This window comes from Perna viridis, chromosome 6, assembly GCF_037379345.1.
Source record: "Perna viridis isolate PV_CMFRI_1.1 ecotype Kerala chromosome 6, ASM3737934v1, whole genome shotgun sequence".
In the NCBI taxonomy this organism is placed as follows: Eukaryota; Metazoa; Mollusca; class Bivalvia; order Mytilida; family Mytilidae; genus Perna; species Perna viridis.
In genome coordinates, this window is record NC_142450.1 from 23,936,073 (window position 1) to 23,950,656 (window position 14,584).

Sequence of the window (14,584 nt, forward strand, 5' to 3'; positions counted from 1 at the left end):
TTTCAGATTATTATACACCATTTTTAATTTGACAATGTTTCACCATATAAATGATTTGAAAACATGATTCGCATGTTTTTGTAACGTCTTTTAATAACCCAACATCATCCAAAGTTCTCCTATTCAGTCACATCATATGCTTTTGTAGGTGCTAAGTTTATCACACGGTTAACAAAAGCAGTACGTTTGCTGAGTAGTCTAGAGCGTTGTAACTAATGCAGGCAATAATGTCATAGATGTAAAAGAAGAGAAGGGGTTCGAATCCCGCTGATGGAGTAACCAAATTTGCACCCTCGCATCGATTACAGAGTTGGATTGTAGCTTATATATAAACGTACATCGTACATGCTAATATAAACATTTGTGGTAAAAGTGAAACAAGCCTTGTGAAGTTCATCAAACAAATAGAGTTTGAAGAGTCAAAAGGGTCCTTCTCTAATTGGCGCACAACATCGGTCAAGTTCCAAATTGCAATCAAGGATTCAGTAATTAACCATGTAACACCATAAGTGTTGCGAGGAAGAAGTTTGTGTAATTTCAGGAAACTCCATGTTCAGAGAAGAAAAGTGCAGTGCATTTCGCATACATCAGAAATGCATGTTTCCTCTTTCGTCAATTTAGTAGGCTTATTCATGATGTAAAAAAACTAGCAAGCCTGAACAAAAGAGCATTGTTTTAACTCCGTATCAGAGAATTGGGAAAGTATCCTTATTTTTACAAAATAAATTAAAATAGTTTTTTTTTAGACGTATCTCTGTGCTTCGCAGGTAATTTAGTGTGCAACACGTGATTTTAGTTATTTCCTCATAGATCGAAAAAGTATATCTGTCATTCCTTAAATAATTTCGTTATTGATTTAAACAGTCATGAGCTGAACTCGGAAATTGAGTCTTCGTAATTCAGACATGCTTAGTGTATTTGAGAACCAGATTTAGTTCATAACATGTAAGTATCAATCGTCGCTATGATTGATTAAATCAGCATGCATATGGATTTAATGCAAGTTCATGCGGCGTTTTCCTTTTGCGCCACAACTCATTTGCGCCAGTTTACTTTTCGATTTTCGTAGTTAAATTGCGCCAATAAATTAACGAAGATAAAAGGTAAAACTATGTACTCTGTTCCTTAAGCACTATTCGTTCTGATTATATGTATATCACAATCACTTTTAATGTCAATTTTCACTTCATCAACGGCTGAAATTTGTAACTAAGAGTATGCACAAATTGTCGCCTAGTGAGTTCTCCGGACATCAGCAGATTGGATTTCTCGTACGAACGGCTGGTGCACTAGTACTTCTCAGCTTCACATTTGTTGCTTGTATTTTGCGAAAAAAACTTTGATTGGCGTTAATTGTAGAATTGCTCGTTGTAATGGACATGAAACGCTTCACGACCGTTGTTTGTACGACGAGCATTTGATGGAACCTATGCCCATGTTGTAGGCGGTAACATAGCATTGTCGTCAGTATATGTTGTCAAAAGATAGTTAGAAAACTTTTCTACTGGATTGTTATTTGGCATATATGGAACAATATCCTCTGCGAAGCTATCACTGATGTCTTCAGGTGCAAGAAAGGCTAAACCAAAGAAATGTATCAGCCTTATACTGATTTCACCACTGTAATTATTGTACTCCTTAGAAAGGCCAAGACTGTATTTTTTATGTTTCTTATCTTTATTTCATTTTTAACTAATTTTCTTTATTATATAATAGTTTAACTTTAGATTTTCACCTTTTTAATATTTACCTTCCTTATTTGTATTTAGTGCAAAAGGTAGTCTTTTTTCTGGCGGAAAAGGACTACACAGGAAAAAAAATTTAGGGGCAATTTAAATACAGAATTTCTTATATTTCTTAAGAAATCCCAGATATATATTAGATGACGAAGAACGCATTTTTCTTCCGTTTTACTGTAAAAGCTGTGCAATTACAATAAAGGTCAATGAGTAATTTGTATAAATTTTATATGCTTTGTATTACTGGAGACCGATTAACCACGTGCGATTATATTGTTAAAAAATTGTATAAGTTGAATAAATCAACATGCATTGTGATTCAAAGATGTGGACATGCGTACGAAATGTTGGATTAATTTATTCATTGACTATCTGAATTTTACTGGACTTATTTTACTTTACGTATTGTGATCGGCTATTTTACTAATGACAGACAAGGTCTCGTGCACCTGACTGCCATGGACTGTTTGTCATATAAAAACAACGAAAACGGAAGTATGTAGCTTATTCCATAAACAGACAATCAGGTATTTAGCATGCCGTCTCGGCGCTTTAATACTACGTGTACCTGTTACAGTCTATGCGTTCCGCCGTTTAACATTTCGAGAGAATTGTCTGTTTACCTTTAGGTTATTACCATGAAATTATTTGTATTCATGATTTTCTGACGAGCTACATATATAGCACAGAAGCATTTAGTGGTTTGCGTCTTATCTCGTGCGTAAACTTAACATGTATGTTAGTTAAAGCCAGGCACCTTCCAGTAACATTTTCATAGCGGTTAATTTTAAAGTTGTTCAGCATTATGCATTCAAAAGCGATCTGCATCGTTGTTTGATCTGAAAGCTTTGTACTTGGACACATAAACTATGTGTTTCTAATGCAGTTCCAATTTCAAAAGTGTTATAGTTAGAACCCAGTGCACGAACGTATCACATTACAGGGTCTCATATTTGAGGTCATAGGTAAGCAAAATGCAAGCGTATATTATACAGATCATTACGCTGGCACACACTCAACACTGTACTTTATAAAAAAAACTTTGCTGGCCATTGCAGAATTCAAAGTCATTTTGCTGAATTGTGATTGGTTCAATATGAGGGTAATATTCTACTCTATCACATGTCTCAGTAGGTGATAATTTTTTGTCTATTACCCTCTCGTGAAAAGCTAATCTGGTTTCGGTAAAAATATGTACCAGTTCTTGCGTTTGCAGGAATTGATATCCGCAACGTGCATACCAATAACATCGATTGATAAATGAAATTCAGCAACGTATATAAATAAATATTTTATTATGATTTCAAATCTACTACGAATTTGTACCCAAACATTTCTAATTGTGACTGAGGCTGGAACTGGATTTTGTTCAAATGAAAACTTCTGTTGTTATTGTTCAATTTCCATACACTGCATTAATTCTGGACCTTTGTTTCTTGTTTTGTTGTTGTTGTTAATTCTGTATCGTAAACAGTTGGATAAAATATTTTTATACAAGAAAACTTATGACAGAAAGAAAACCAAAGCAAATTAACGAAAAATACGAAAAAAAAAAACAATACAAAAAGACATCTTATTGACATTACTTTTCGTGAGCAGGGAAAAGGGGTGCGATCCACAATTGACGTTGACAGTCTCTAGAAAGAACTTGAAAGAAAATAAAACAATTTTATTGAAAAAAAAATATAAAGACCAAAGACAAAGTAACATACAAAACTTATTGTTCAGACTTGATTGAAAAAGAATGACTATGGAGCATTCAGTATAATAGAATAGATAACATACAGCTTAGAGGGTGATAGAGAGTTTGTTACCCCTTGAAAATACATTGTCACCATCGGCTTCGCCTCGGGGTATTAAACTGCTTTATCACCCTCTTAGCAACATGTATATGTTATTTATATAGTGTTAAGTGACCATTTTCCTTGAGAAATTTGCACATACAAAAGATACCCGTTCCAAATTGAACTACATTAAACAATACAAACTCGTGGTAACGCTGAAGGTCCGATTTGACAGATCTTGGTATAGTTAACATGTGTGATATTGGTTGTATGTATACTACCAGGACATCGAATATTAGTAAATTAATAAATCATAAGTGTTAATTACCGGAATCTCAGAATGAATGCCACTAAGTAATGAATTAAAGCTATAGTCCATACAGATACAATATCCATATCAAACTCTTGATAATAATACTTGGGGTTGAATAAAATCTGGTACTCTAATCCTAGCAATGGTGATATTGCCTCGTTGTCGATCTTCTACGAACTGTATTATGGAAATGATGGTTTCCATCTCCTCTTTCTTTTTCCTGGCACGTTTGCTTTGCGCATGCTTACAGGAAGACATGTGAGCTTTCAGCCCTTGGCCGTATTGGAATATTTTCTGGCATTTCGGATTCCCAGGGCACTGCCACTTAATGGGCATTTTCTTGCTAGTTATTTTTTTATTCCTGAAATATCAATATAAAGGAAAATTCGAAGTCATTCTGTCATGAAGTGTTTTGAATAGAACCGTTTCGAACGTGTGAAAGTTGTTTAATGTGTTACTTCATTTGTTGTGCATTTACTTACTACTCATTTCGGACTGTGCGTCGTTTTAGGTGTGTGTGTGTGTGTGATATTAGTATAAGAGTGCCTTGTCTTGTATAGGACTAGATACTACTACTTTATATGAAGAAGTTTTCCACTTTGATGGATAATTGAAAGGTGGTAGATTTATATGGCACTTGTCTCTTCAAATACCATATGGTGCAACATTATATTTCCATCCTTTACGTGTCATTTGAATATAGTTTAAGATACAGATGGATCAGGACGTACTATCTAAACACGTATATCTAGCATATACAAGTACATATACTTGTTCCCTTTGTTAAACGTTCCATGAAATCTACAAGTTAATAAAACGTATTTATTATCCTCGATTACATGTTAGTTATACAGACCTCAAAATATAGAATAATATATTTAGAGGAAAATTAAGGAATCGGTATTCGTACGGTGATTAAAAAGCACATAAACCAAGAATAACGACTAGACAATTTAAGAAAAAAAGACACACATAGCAAAGAGCATAACATGACCAAAAATAGCACGTACAAAAAGTAAATGAGCAACCGGAAAAAATTGGAGTAAGCGTCCTTTGCTTATCTAGAAACAAAACAAGTCTATTGATAAATTCGATTGATTTAAATTTTTGCGTTGCATATATCTCTGATTGGTATAAAATTAATTCTAAATGATTCTCCTCGTGGTATTTTGTATCAACGGTATTTCTAGGCCGATGCAAATCTAACAAGTTCATGACGTGGACCGATGCAGTCGATCGATTAGTTCGAAGGCCCGTATATTGGCTGATTCAGAATACCGCATTTGTTTACATTTCATCTTTATTTTGAAGGCATCAATGTTAGTTTTATATCTATTTGTCCAAGCATTTTAACCGATTCTTTACTTGATTTCATTTTTTTACGGAGTCGTTAAAGTAAATCCCAAAGCGCATATTTGAAATGAATTGAAAAGGGCAGACAATTTTAATTCCACGTCAAGAGTAGAGTTTTGTACAGCTGAATAAGAACACGTTATGTGAGCAACCCTGCGGGTGGTTTTCAGAAAAACAGAGGACGCTTACCATACCGTTTTTAGTGGAGTCCCGAGTTGCTCATTTGTACGTATTATTTTGATTATTTTATGATCTTTGTTGTGTGTGTCTGTTTTCCCTTGTCTGGTCGTTGTCCCTGGATTACATTCTTTTGATTTCCACAAGAACATTGGTTCCCTTTATTACTCTTTTATATGTATTTAATTCATAAATTTTACCATATAAATGTATCAATTTAGTTCTGATGTTAATCACGCCCTTTAATGCTAAGCTTTGATTTGAAATAGCATTTAGTCCCAGGTATAACTGTTCTCGTATGCTTGTGTGGTCTAATTAGCAGCAATATTCCCCAATATTGATGCAATAAACCTTGTATACTTCTGTTCCATCTGCATTTGTGACCGTAAAAGGGTGGTATGGCATGGGTGGATTAACGTCGAATTCACAAAAAGAGTCGTTGATCGTAAGTTATGACGTCATAACAGAAAATAGCATTGTGACGTCATAATTTACGATCAATTTCTCAATACGACATTTTGTGAATTCGACAACAGATTTGACACACATCATTAGTGCAGTTATACGTTACTTAGAGATAGGTCTTTTTTTTCTTCTGTAACATGTTGCTGTTTTTTTTTTTTTATACACAATGGCTCCATCCATGAATTCACTTCTTGTCTTGCGTAAAAATACTGGGCTTTTCTTTGATAGTAAAACATTGAAGGTTTTTAAGTCAAAACGAGGTCAATGTCAATAGTCTCTTATACGTTCCCATGATTTTTTTTTGGAGAGATAAGATCTAGCATTGTGTATAAAAAAAAACCAGCAACATGTTACAGAAGAAAAAAAAATATACATTAAATAACTTACCTTTTTAAATCATTCGTTGATAAATAGAAAAGAAAGAACTCCTAACGGTAGCAAGCTAGTTGGTCGAGTGAAAGCCGATAGCCTTTGTTTAAACGATTAATTAATAGCCTATAATCTTTTGTGCATTTAAAAAGTTAAATATTAAAACTTCACACATGTTCAATCCTTTCATTCAACTTGTTACGTGCCAAAATAGCTTGTCAAATAAATCGATTGAGAGAGAATATTAAATATTTATGAAATGTTTACAATGAAATGTTTGAATCAATTTTGACCAGACTTTGGATATAGACATTCCCTGCAGTTTATTGTTTACTAATCTGATAATCCGCCGTATCGTAGTAGTACATGTAAGTGTTCATTCAAAGGATTCGATTGTTCAAGATCTGATTGAATAAAGGGTAACAACAATTCCGAACTGATAAACTATGGTCAAAAGGAAAAGTTAAAAAGAAAAGTCCATTTAACAAATGGCTATATCAAGGCAAAAACCGGAAAGTCAGAAAACAAACTGCAATGATCCTGACGATATACACTGTGGGTTAAATCAGATTTTATTTCACGGTTAACATCCCGCTTCCATTACGGTAAATTGCTCCCGGTACATTGCAATACAAACCAACAGCACAAACTAGCAGTTCTTGCTGTGTTTAATTTATGCATTGTGTATAGATTGTACTAGACTTGTCCAGTGCGTAACTTTTCTCCAGCAGGAAAATCTTTTGACTGTGACAACGAGTCATGGTAACATACGAAGAGATTATGAAAAGAGGGATTCCAGTAGAAGATGTTTCAGGCTACTCTCGGTAGTTTTTGCCAAACAATTAGATCAAAGTTTTCAAACAACCCTCTATCCTCTTTTGTTCATCCAACGAGACTTTTCTACTTTTGTTGCAGAGTTTTGAGAAAGCAGGAACCATCTAGAGTGATTCAAACGTGACAATTGGATTTTTAAAAACAAATCTTTTGAACCTTCTTGAAACGGGCACCATAAATTGTAAAACAAAATCATACGAACAATATTTGTCAACAGGGCCAGTACCAATTACTCCAGTTTCATTCGACTTTTAATGTCCGTAAACACGTTTTAATCATGTATTTATACGTTGCACATGTACATGTATAAACAAAAAAAAATATTAAGGCTTTTTTCTGTTCTAAGGTAAACTTGTGCTTCCAATACTTTTTAGTAGTGTTTCTACTATGATATAAAATAAATGTTAGAAAAAAATGAACGCTGTGCCATTTTAGCGCTGCGATCAGTTATACATGTGAAAATCAACTCGTCATCTGTGTATAGGTGGTTCGGGTTGCTTTCTTCTTTCGTTGTGTCTTGGACGAATTGTAGCTCTTATGATTGGAACCAAGGAAGAATCACTGTTCACATCACGTGATTATTCCGCCAGTGCCAAGGATAAAAACCGTTAAATTTCTCAATGCCTGTGTAACCCGAAGGCTGTCTGCTCTGTGAATTCCGAAATGAAAATGTGTTCCTGGTCGTTTCCTCAGTTTCGCTTTAACTAACGAAAAAGTTCTCTTTAAAAAAAGTGATATTCAGGGAGCTTATGAAACTTAGCAAAGTCGACATATATATATATATATATATATATATTCGGGCTCCCATGCTGTAGAACGTATGCGTGCATGATTTTTTGGGGTGAAACAGAACGATTATGGTGCAAGTTAAATATAGTATTATTTGGCTGGGCGTGAAAACAACACAAAAATAGGGGTGCTAAGCCCTTCCGAAATTTATTAGAATGTTGAGTCGGAACGAAAAAAAAACAATCAATATTAAAAAAAATACACAAAATGAAAAATGTAGATGGTTACAAAACAAATCTATCTGTCCATTCTTTTGATACGAGATCTATATCACTTTTTGCCCAACTTTTATGAATGACATTTTTAAAATTCTACAATGCCAAATAATCGGATTAATATTGAAAAGTGTCTAAAAATAAGCCTCCCGATGAAAGCAAAAAAAAAAAAAAAATACGTACCAATTATCTCAGAAAGTTGGTTGCTAGAATCCAATATCACTGGAGTCTAAATATGCTTTTTGGGAAACATATTCCTGTTATAGACAACGAAAGTTTCTCGCAGATCAAGTCATACTAACTATAATACAACCGTTTTATTATGTATTTCACTCCTCTAATCGAGATTTGTTCCTAGTTCAAAGTGTCACAAACACCTTGTGGCACAAGAGCAAACAGTACGACACCACAGAACTACCGGGCCATATTCAAACAATGGGGTCCCAGGGCGGGATTCCGCTTACAAAGGTGACAATGGTTGCATAAGAAAACAATCGAATTATGTCATTTATTATTTAAAAATTTGTTAATTACTCGACAATACCGACCAGATGGCTAATGATAAAAAAGTAATGTTCAATAATGAGTTATCTTTTATGTTCAATACAGGTTTGTCCAATTTCATGTTTTTATCCCGAATATCATACAAATCTGCAGGTATAGATTTTTCAAACCAACCCTTTCAGAGCCTCAAAGCTACTTAAATGAATATTTGATAATATTGGTAATGATTGAATCTGTTAATAATTGAATGCTTTTAGAGTCACGCGAACTTATATACATGTTGCCTGACCTTGATGTTGTTAATGGCATTTTATGCTGGAATATTTTGATTTATGATGATTGCAGGATATCAGAATTTTTCGATCAAAACTGTTCGCATTCCTTTTGACAATTTAATCGCAAGAATTACTAAATATGAACTCAAGAAAACTAGGGAGATGTTATCCAGTATACAGGCTAACAAGTTTATTTCAACTCATTTTCGTATTACATGCACATTGTATTTCATTTTTTGTTTTTGTTTTTCGTTCTGGAATGTATTCTTCCAAAGCAAAAAGATCAATAATTATCCCCAATAATGTATTCACATAATGCATGAATACGTAATTCATTCAGTAATTATTGAATAAATGAGAAATGTGTACATTTCAACAGAAAAGGTATTGAAGATGAGTAATGCTTTTAATTTGCTCAGCAATGATGTCATAACAACATACTTGTGTTTATTTATTAGATACATCTTTTATCAAGTGATTGCTGAGCAGTAAACAGTAATGCTTTTTAAGCGGTGCCAAAACTGTATTCATCCACGAAAAAGGGTGCTTTGTTCAACTTATTTCTTTCAGTGGTATTCATTTTATTCTCTTGTATCAAGTTATCACTTGTTAAGGAAAGATTGCTACACAGCCATAATAAGCATACCCCCACCGCCGATGAAGTTGTCTATGTCCAACACTGCTAATTAATAAAGTGGTGTTTAGTGCACATCTATACTTCTTAAGGAGGTAGACCTAGTGTAAAAATCATTGGAACGTTTATATTCAGCATTTTACATAAATGTCATGTAAGCATCAAAGTAACTTAGAATAATTTCATTCTGTGTCAAATAGCCTTTGGTGAAATTGAATATGATACAAACATATCACTCACTTCATAAGTTATGTCCCATACCCTAGGTCTACCTCCTTAAGTATCAATCCCTGTAAGAATCAGGCAGTAGGTGAAACATAGTATGAAAAAAACCCAACATTTTGATAGTGGAATTTGTCTATTTGCACCATCAGAATCAAGGAAAGCAGACAAGATTTTCCATATCATGCTGGACCTTTGCGTTACAATTTCATTGAAATGCACTGAAAATTAATATTTCAAGGGGAGATAGCTCTGTCAAAAACCTCATTTTTCTAACATTCTATTGAAAATTTTCTGAGCAAAGGCAGTGATGCAGAGATCAAATAATGGTCTTTTCAAATAGAGAAAGTATGCTTGAGTGATATTTTATTATCAGGTCGGTGGGGTTTTGACATGCATGTTTCTGATTTTTCCCAAAATGCCCGATTCTTACAAACACTTACACTTAACAAATAGATTTTATAAAACAAGAAATCAACCAAAAGTTTCAAAGAAAATGCAACCCAAGATGATATGTTAAAAGATTCAAATCATAAAGATAAGGGAAGAATTCAAAAAGCAGTTTCAGAGGCGTTGAATTCACAGGACCTTATAAGCGGTTGAGATTTTTGAAAGTTCAATTTCTTTCCATACAGATGCTTGTAGCATGGTGAAATATTATGAAATAGTAAGATTTTAATTCCTCCGATTGAATGCACTTCCATTGCTTAATATGCCACACGTAGATCAGGGATTTGCAACAGCTTATATCGACATCGGACAATTTCATGCTTGATTTTGTTATCCAGTGTATTGTTACATTTTTTCTTTGAAGGTTCAGGTTTTCCCCCGCCAGTTCGCTTTTTCGCTGTTTCTCCCGCCCAGTGAGGAATTGAGGACCCAATTATCCAAACCACAAATTGACCTACATCCAAAATTTGAATTTACTTTATCGTTTATATGGAAATTCGAATGTAAGATTCATATGCACTTGATGTCCATCTACCCCATTTTTTAATCTTATCGTTGCTAATACCGCGATTACTAGTTTCCGTGGCGGCACCTATTCTAAATGAATGTGATTTAAATAGGTGCACTCCTCTAATTTCACAAAGATCTATTGTTTTACGTAGCATAGCTGACATCGGATACTGGGTTAATGGAGAACCGTTGACATGAATAAAGAGTTGTTGACATCCCGGAATATTTGGGCGAAATTTTAGAAACTTTCTCACGTTAACGACGGGGCAAATGCTTATGTGGTTTGCATACTTTGTTAATGACGATGATCTTATAATAACCTCTTTGGCCTGTTTTACTCCTCCTAATAGTGACACGCAGTTGTTTGTCAGTTATGCTGACATCAGACATTTGAATGGCTGATGTACTGTGATTTCCTTTGCGTTTAGAAGTGTTATCGCTCACTCTAAGTATGCCAAAGAAGGCTAAAATAAAGGAAGTTCTTTAAAGTGTAGATTCGTACTCATTTGAACACACGCTTGGGAGGGCCTTAATTAGTTTTTTTCTAATAATGAAAGCGTGATCGGGACCCTGCTATCCTTGTTGCAATTTTGCCTTTGGATGCCTTCTGACATTTTTGAAATAACAAAATTGTTGGTTGTGTCCTGGGTATTTTGTATCTTGTGATAAAAGGAAATCCCGCTGATATATATTTTAATTGTTTTGGCAGACAACTTCTTCAATGAAAGGTATGCTATAAATTTGGCAAGTTGTTCAACTGGGATAGGCCAAGTAATGTCTAAAGAATAGTGTTTTTGGAATGACTTAAAAGTGAATCTTGCTGTTTCATACGTTTTTCTTGTACTGTCAGATATAGAACTGGCCAACAATCTATCCGACTCCATATCTATAGTAGCCAAACATGGTTCGGTAGAGCTGTAAGAATTTCCTCTGCGTCTGGAGCTAGCTTCCGGAATTCGGACTACTGACAACGAGAAATTGCATCAGCAACAGAATTATTTTTGCCTAGAATATGTTGAGCCTTTATGCAAATATTGAATTTAAGCGTTTCAAATACCAGTTTTCGTACAACTGACATCACCTCAGGTGATTTGGACGTTTTTTCATTCACGCCACATACACGACTACTTCGTTATCAGTGTTAAAATAATTTTCTTATTCTTGAAGTTAGACCCCCTCAAAACAATGGACACATATATAGGGAATATCTCCAAAAAAGTTATATTTTGGGTTAAATTACTATCGGACCAGTCTTTGGGCCATAAACTGTAGCGCCATAAAGTAAATTTTTGCCCATAAAGTTAATTCCGAAACCTAAGCCCCATGAACTATCACTTAAAATTTGTAAGTCCTCATTTGTTGACCATGTTATTTCTGGTATTAATGTTAGTCCATTATAATCTTTTAAAAACAGAAGCCAGATCTGTAGGTCAGCTTTCATTGATAAAGTGATTCTTATTCTGTGACGTTTCTTTTTTACGCCTATCAAAGAGTCTATGAGCCTTCTACAGAAAGCTCTACCTGGTGTTATAACCCTGCAAGCAAAATTTTAGGATCCTAACAAAGATTGCATTCCTTACAGTGTTCATTTATCGCGACCGAGTGTGAATTTAATCTTCTGTAAAAGCTCATCGAGCTTATCTTTCGGTAATTTTAGCGTCATTTCTAATGTATCAATTCCAATACCTAAGAAATTCATTTTTGTTGTAGGTAGCACAGTTTTTTCTTCTGCCACTGGTATGCCTAGTTCTTTACTGAAAAAATGAATGTTTACCTTGAAGCCTAATAGATCAAAAATCAGTGGGTGATATAGGAAGAAGCCGGAAAGCTAATCGCACATCAGATTTACTTGCTGAGGAATTTGGACCTAGATCGCGAATAGCATTAACAGCGTCGTCGACACTTGCGTAAAGAACTGAACATTTAGTAGAATCGATGAAATCGTTGACAGAGAGGTTTTCTGGATAAGATAAATGATGAATCAATCTGTATTGACCCGGGTCTTTACCCTTTGGTACTAAGCCTAAAGGGGATACGCGTAAAGTTGGAATTGGTTTCGATTTAAATGGACCAGCTACACGGCCTTGTGTTAATTCCTTTTTTTATCTTTTCTAACAAAATATTAGGATTTTCCCTAGCACTTTTCAAGTTTCGTGCTTCTCTTGGTATACGAGGACCAAAATAATGCAAAGAAAAACCTGTTTTAAAACCCGATAGTAATATCTGGGCTTCTGAGTCATCCGGATACTCAATTAAATAATATTCTAATTTTTCAATATTAATGGGTGAACTACCAAGCGAATATGTTGTGCGTGAGTTTTAGTCTTTAGTTTCGTTTACAAAAGTAGACCGGGTGCTGTCCCCCGCATCCCAAAAAATGCGTGTTTAAATCTGCATTGAGTGAAAATACAACGCTTTTCTTTGGAGTTATACGAGGTACAAGATTTTGTGTATTCATGGTTAATTCTCCCACGAAAGGGCTGCCAAGACGAATTGGTGGGTGCATTGTCACTTGTTCGTAATTTCTGTACTGAGGAATGAACGTTGTGGGTATTCTCTCTCATTTAAGTCGTAATATAGAAAGACCATAAATCCTTATAAATAATACCCCATGATGACCCTGGTCGCCTTGCTTGTCTTAGACGAAACTATTCGTCATACGTGGCCAAACCCGTTGATTTACTTGCCGCGAATCGAATATATCTTGGGACATATCTGGTCATTTCTCTAGCATTATACTCATGTATATCATGAACGCGCTTGTCCAAAAATAAATGATGTAGGACGGGAAGGGGAGGATTCGACTTGCATGTGTCCGTCCCTAACAACAACTTCACCATTTTGCTGTGGAAAATTGGCTCTTTCTTGGAGATTTATTGAGTATGTTAAGATCGACAAATTCATTGCTCCAGACTTTTTCTTATAGCTTACTGGGAATAAAGTAACCGATAGGTTCATATATGCTTTCTTGTAAGCTTGGTTCGTTTTGCGAAAAACCTTGTTGATAAAATGCTCGAGGTGATTTTTCAAACAAATCAATGGTTTCCTGACTAACTTTAGAGAAATCAATTACAAACTCACCTGTTTCTGTTTCGCTATCGGCAGAATTTCCAGGCTCTGTCCGTCTATGCGTACTCGATTCATTTGTCCTCAGGCTCAAGACGTTCCTCCTCCTTAATCCATTCCCCCTGGGATAGCGACTTTTGTCTTTGGATGATTTCCTACTTCCAGGCATTGCTTTAGCAAACACGAAATCAAATTTTAAATTAATGGTAAAAACTGGTAATTATAATGTTATAATGGCCAAATAAATACCTGAATCCAATTACCAAGACAAATTTTGATAAGTTGGCAGCGTCAAGTGAGAAAGTTCAAATTAGCTCTGTGGGTGTAGCCCAAAAACGCCAATAAAACATTTTTTTAACTGAACGAAACAGCGACCATGTGCACCAGCAGCCGCGTTAAATCCAATTATATAATAGGCGATAATTGCTACTAATGAAAGTATGGATTAGGCAAGTTTGCTTTTAGTGAGTGCTAATTAGTGAATAATCTTGTCTGATACAAAAAGAGGTCTTAGAAAAAACGTGTCCTATTCAATCTTTTTTTGCTTTAACACTCCAAGCAATTCAGCATTTGTTTATCTCATTGATTGATTTATAATGGTTTAACGTCCTGTGGCATATATCACATGACGAGAACGATTAACCAATCAAACCCATGCTTCATTCTAGTCCGAGACGGTGGCCCAAATTTTCTATTGTGTTAGCTTAGACAAACAGCCCGCATGTGAGCATACTATTCGGACTCCGAGCCGCCAAGTCGTCACTCTACATCCTTAAATACCGCATTGAAAACCAATTTTTGAAGTCCATGACGCGACTCGGCAGGGGATCGAACACGCGACCTTTCCACACTTTCCTATATTTTACACAACAATAAACAAAATCA

The 14,584-nt window shown here is 35.0% G+C and overlaps 1 long non-coding RNA gene and 1 pseudogene across 1 annotated transcript; both read right to left on the reverse strand.

Moving 5' to 3' along the window:
- Nucleotides 1–3,393: 3,393 nt before the first annotated feature.
- On the reverse strand, nt 3,394–6,394 carry LOC148614161 (uncharacterized). Its single transcript, XR_015923577.1, has 2 exons — nt 6,219–6,394; nt 3,394–4,197 (listed from the first exon to the last, which is right to left on the reverse strand). It is a non-coding gene; the product is annotated as an uncharacterized LOC148614161 (long non-coding RNA).
- A 4,214-nt stretch (nt 6,395–10,608) lies between these two features.
- LOC148614162 (uncharacterized) lies at nt 10,609–11,580 on the reverse strand (annotated as a pseudogene).
- Between the last annotated feature and the right edge of the window lie 3,004 nt (nt 11,581–14,584).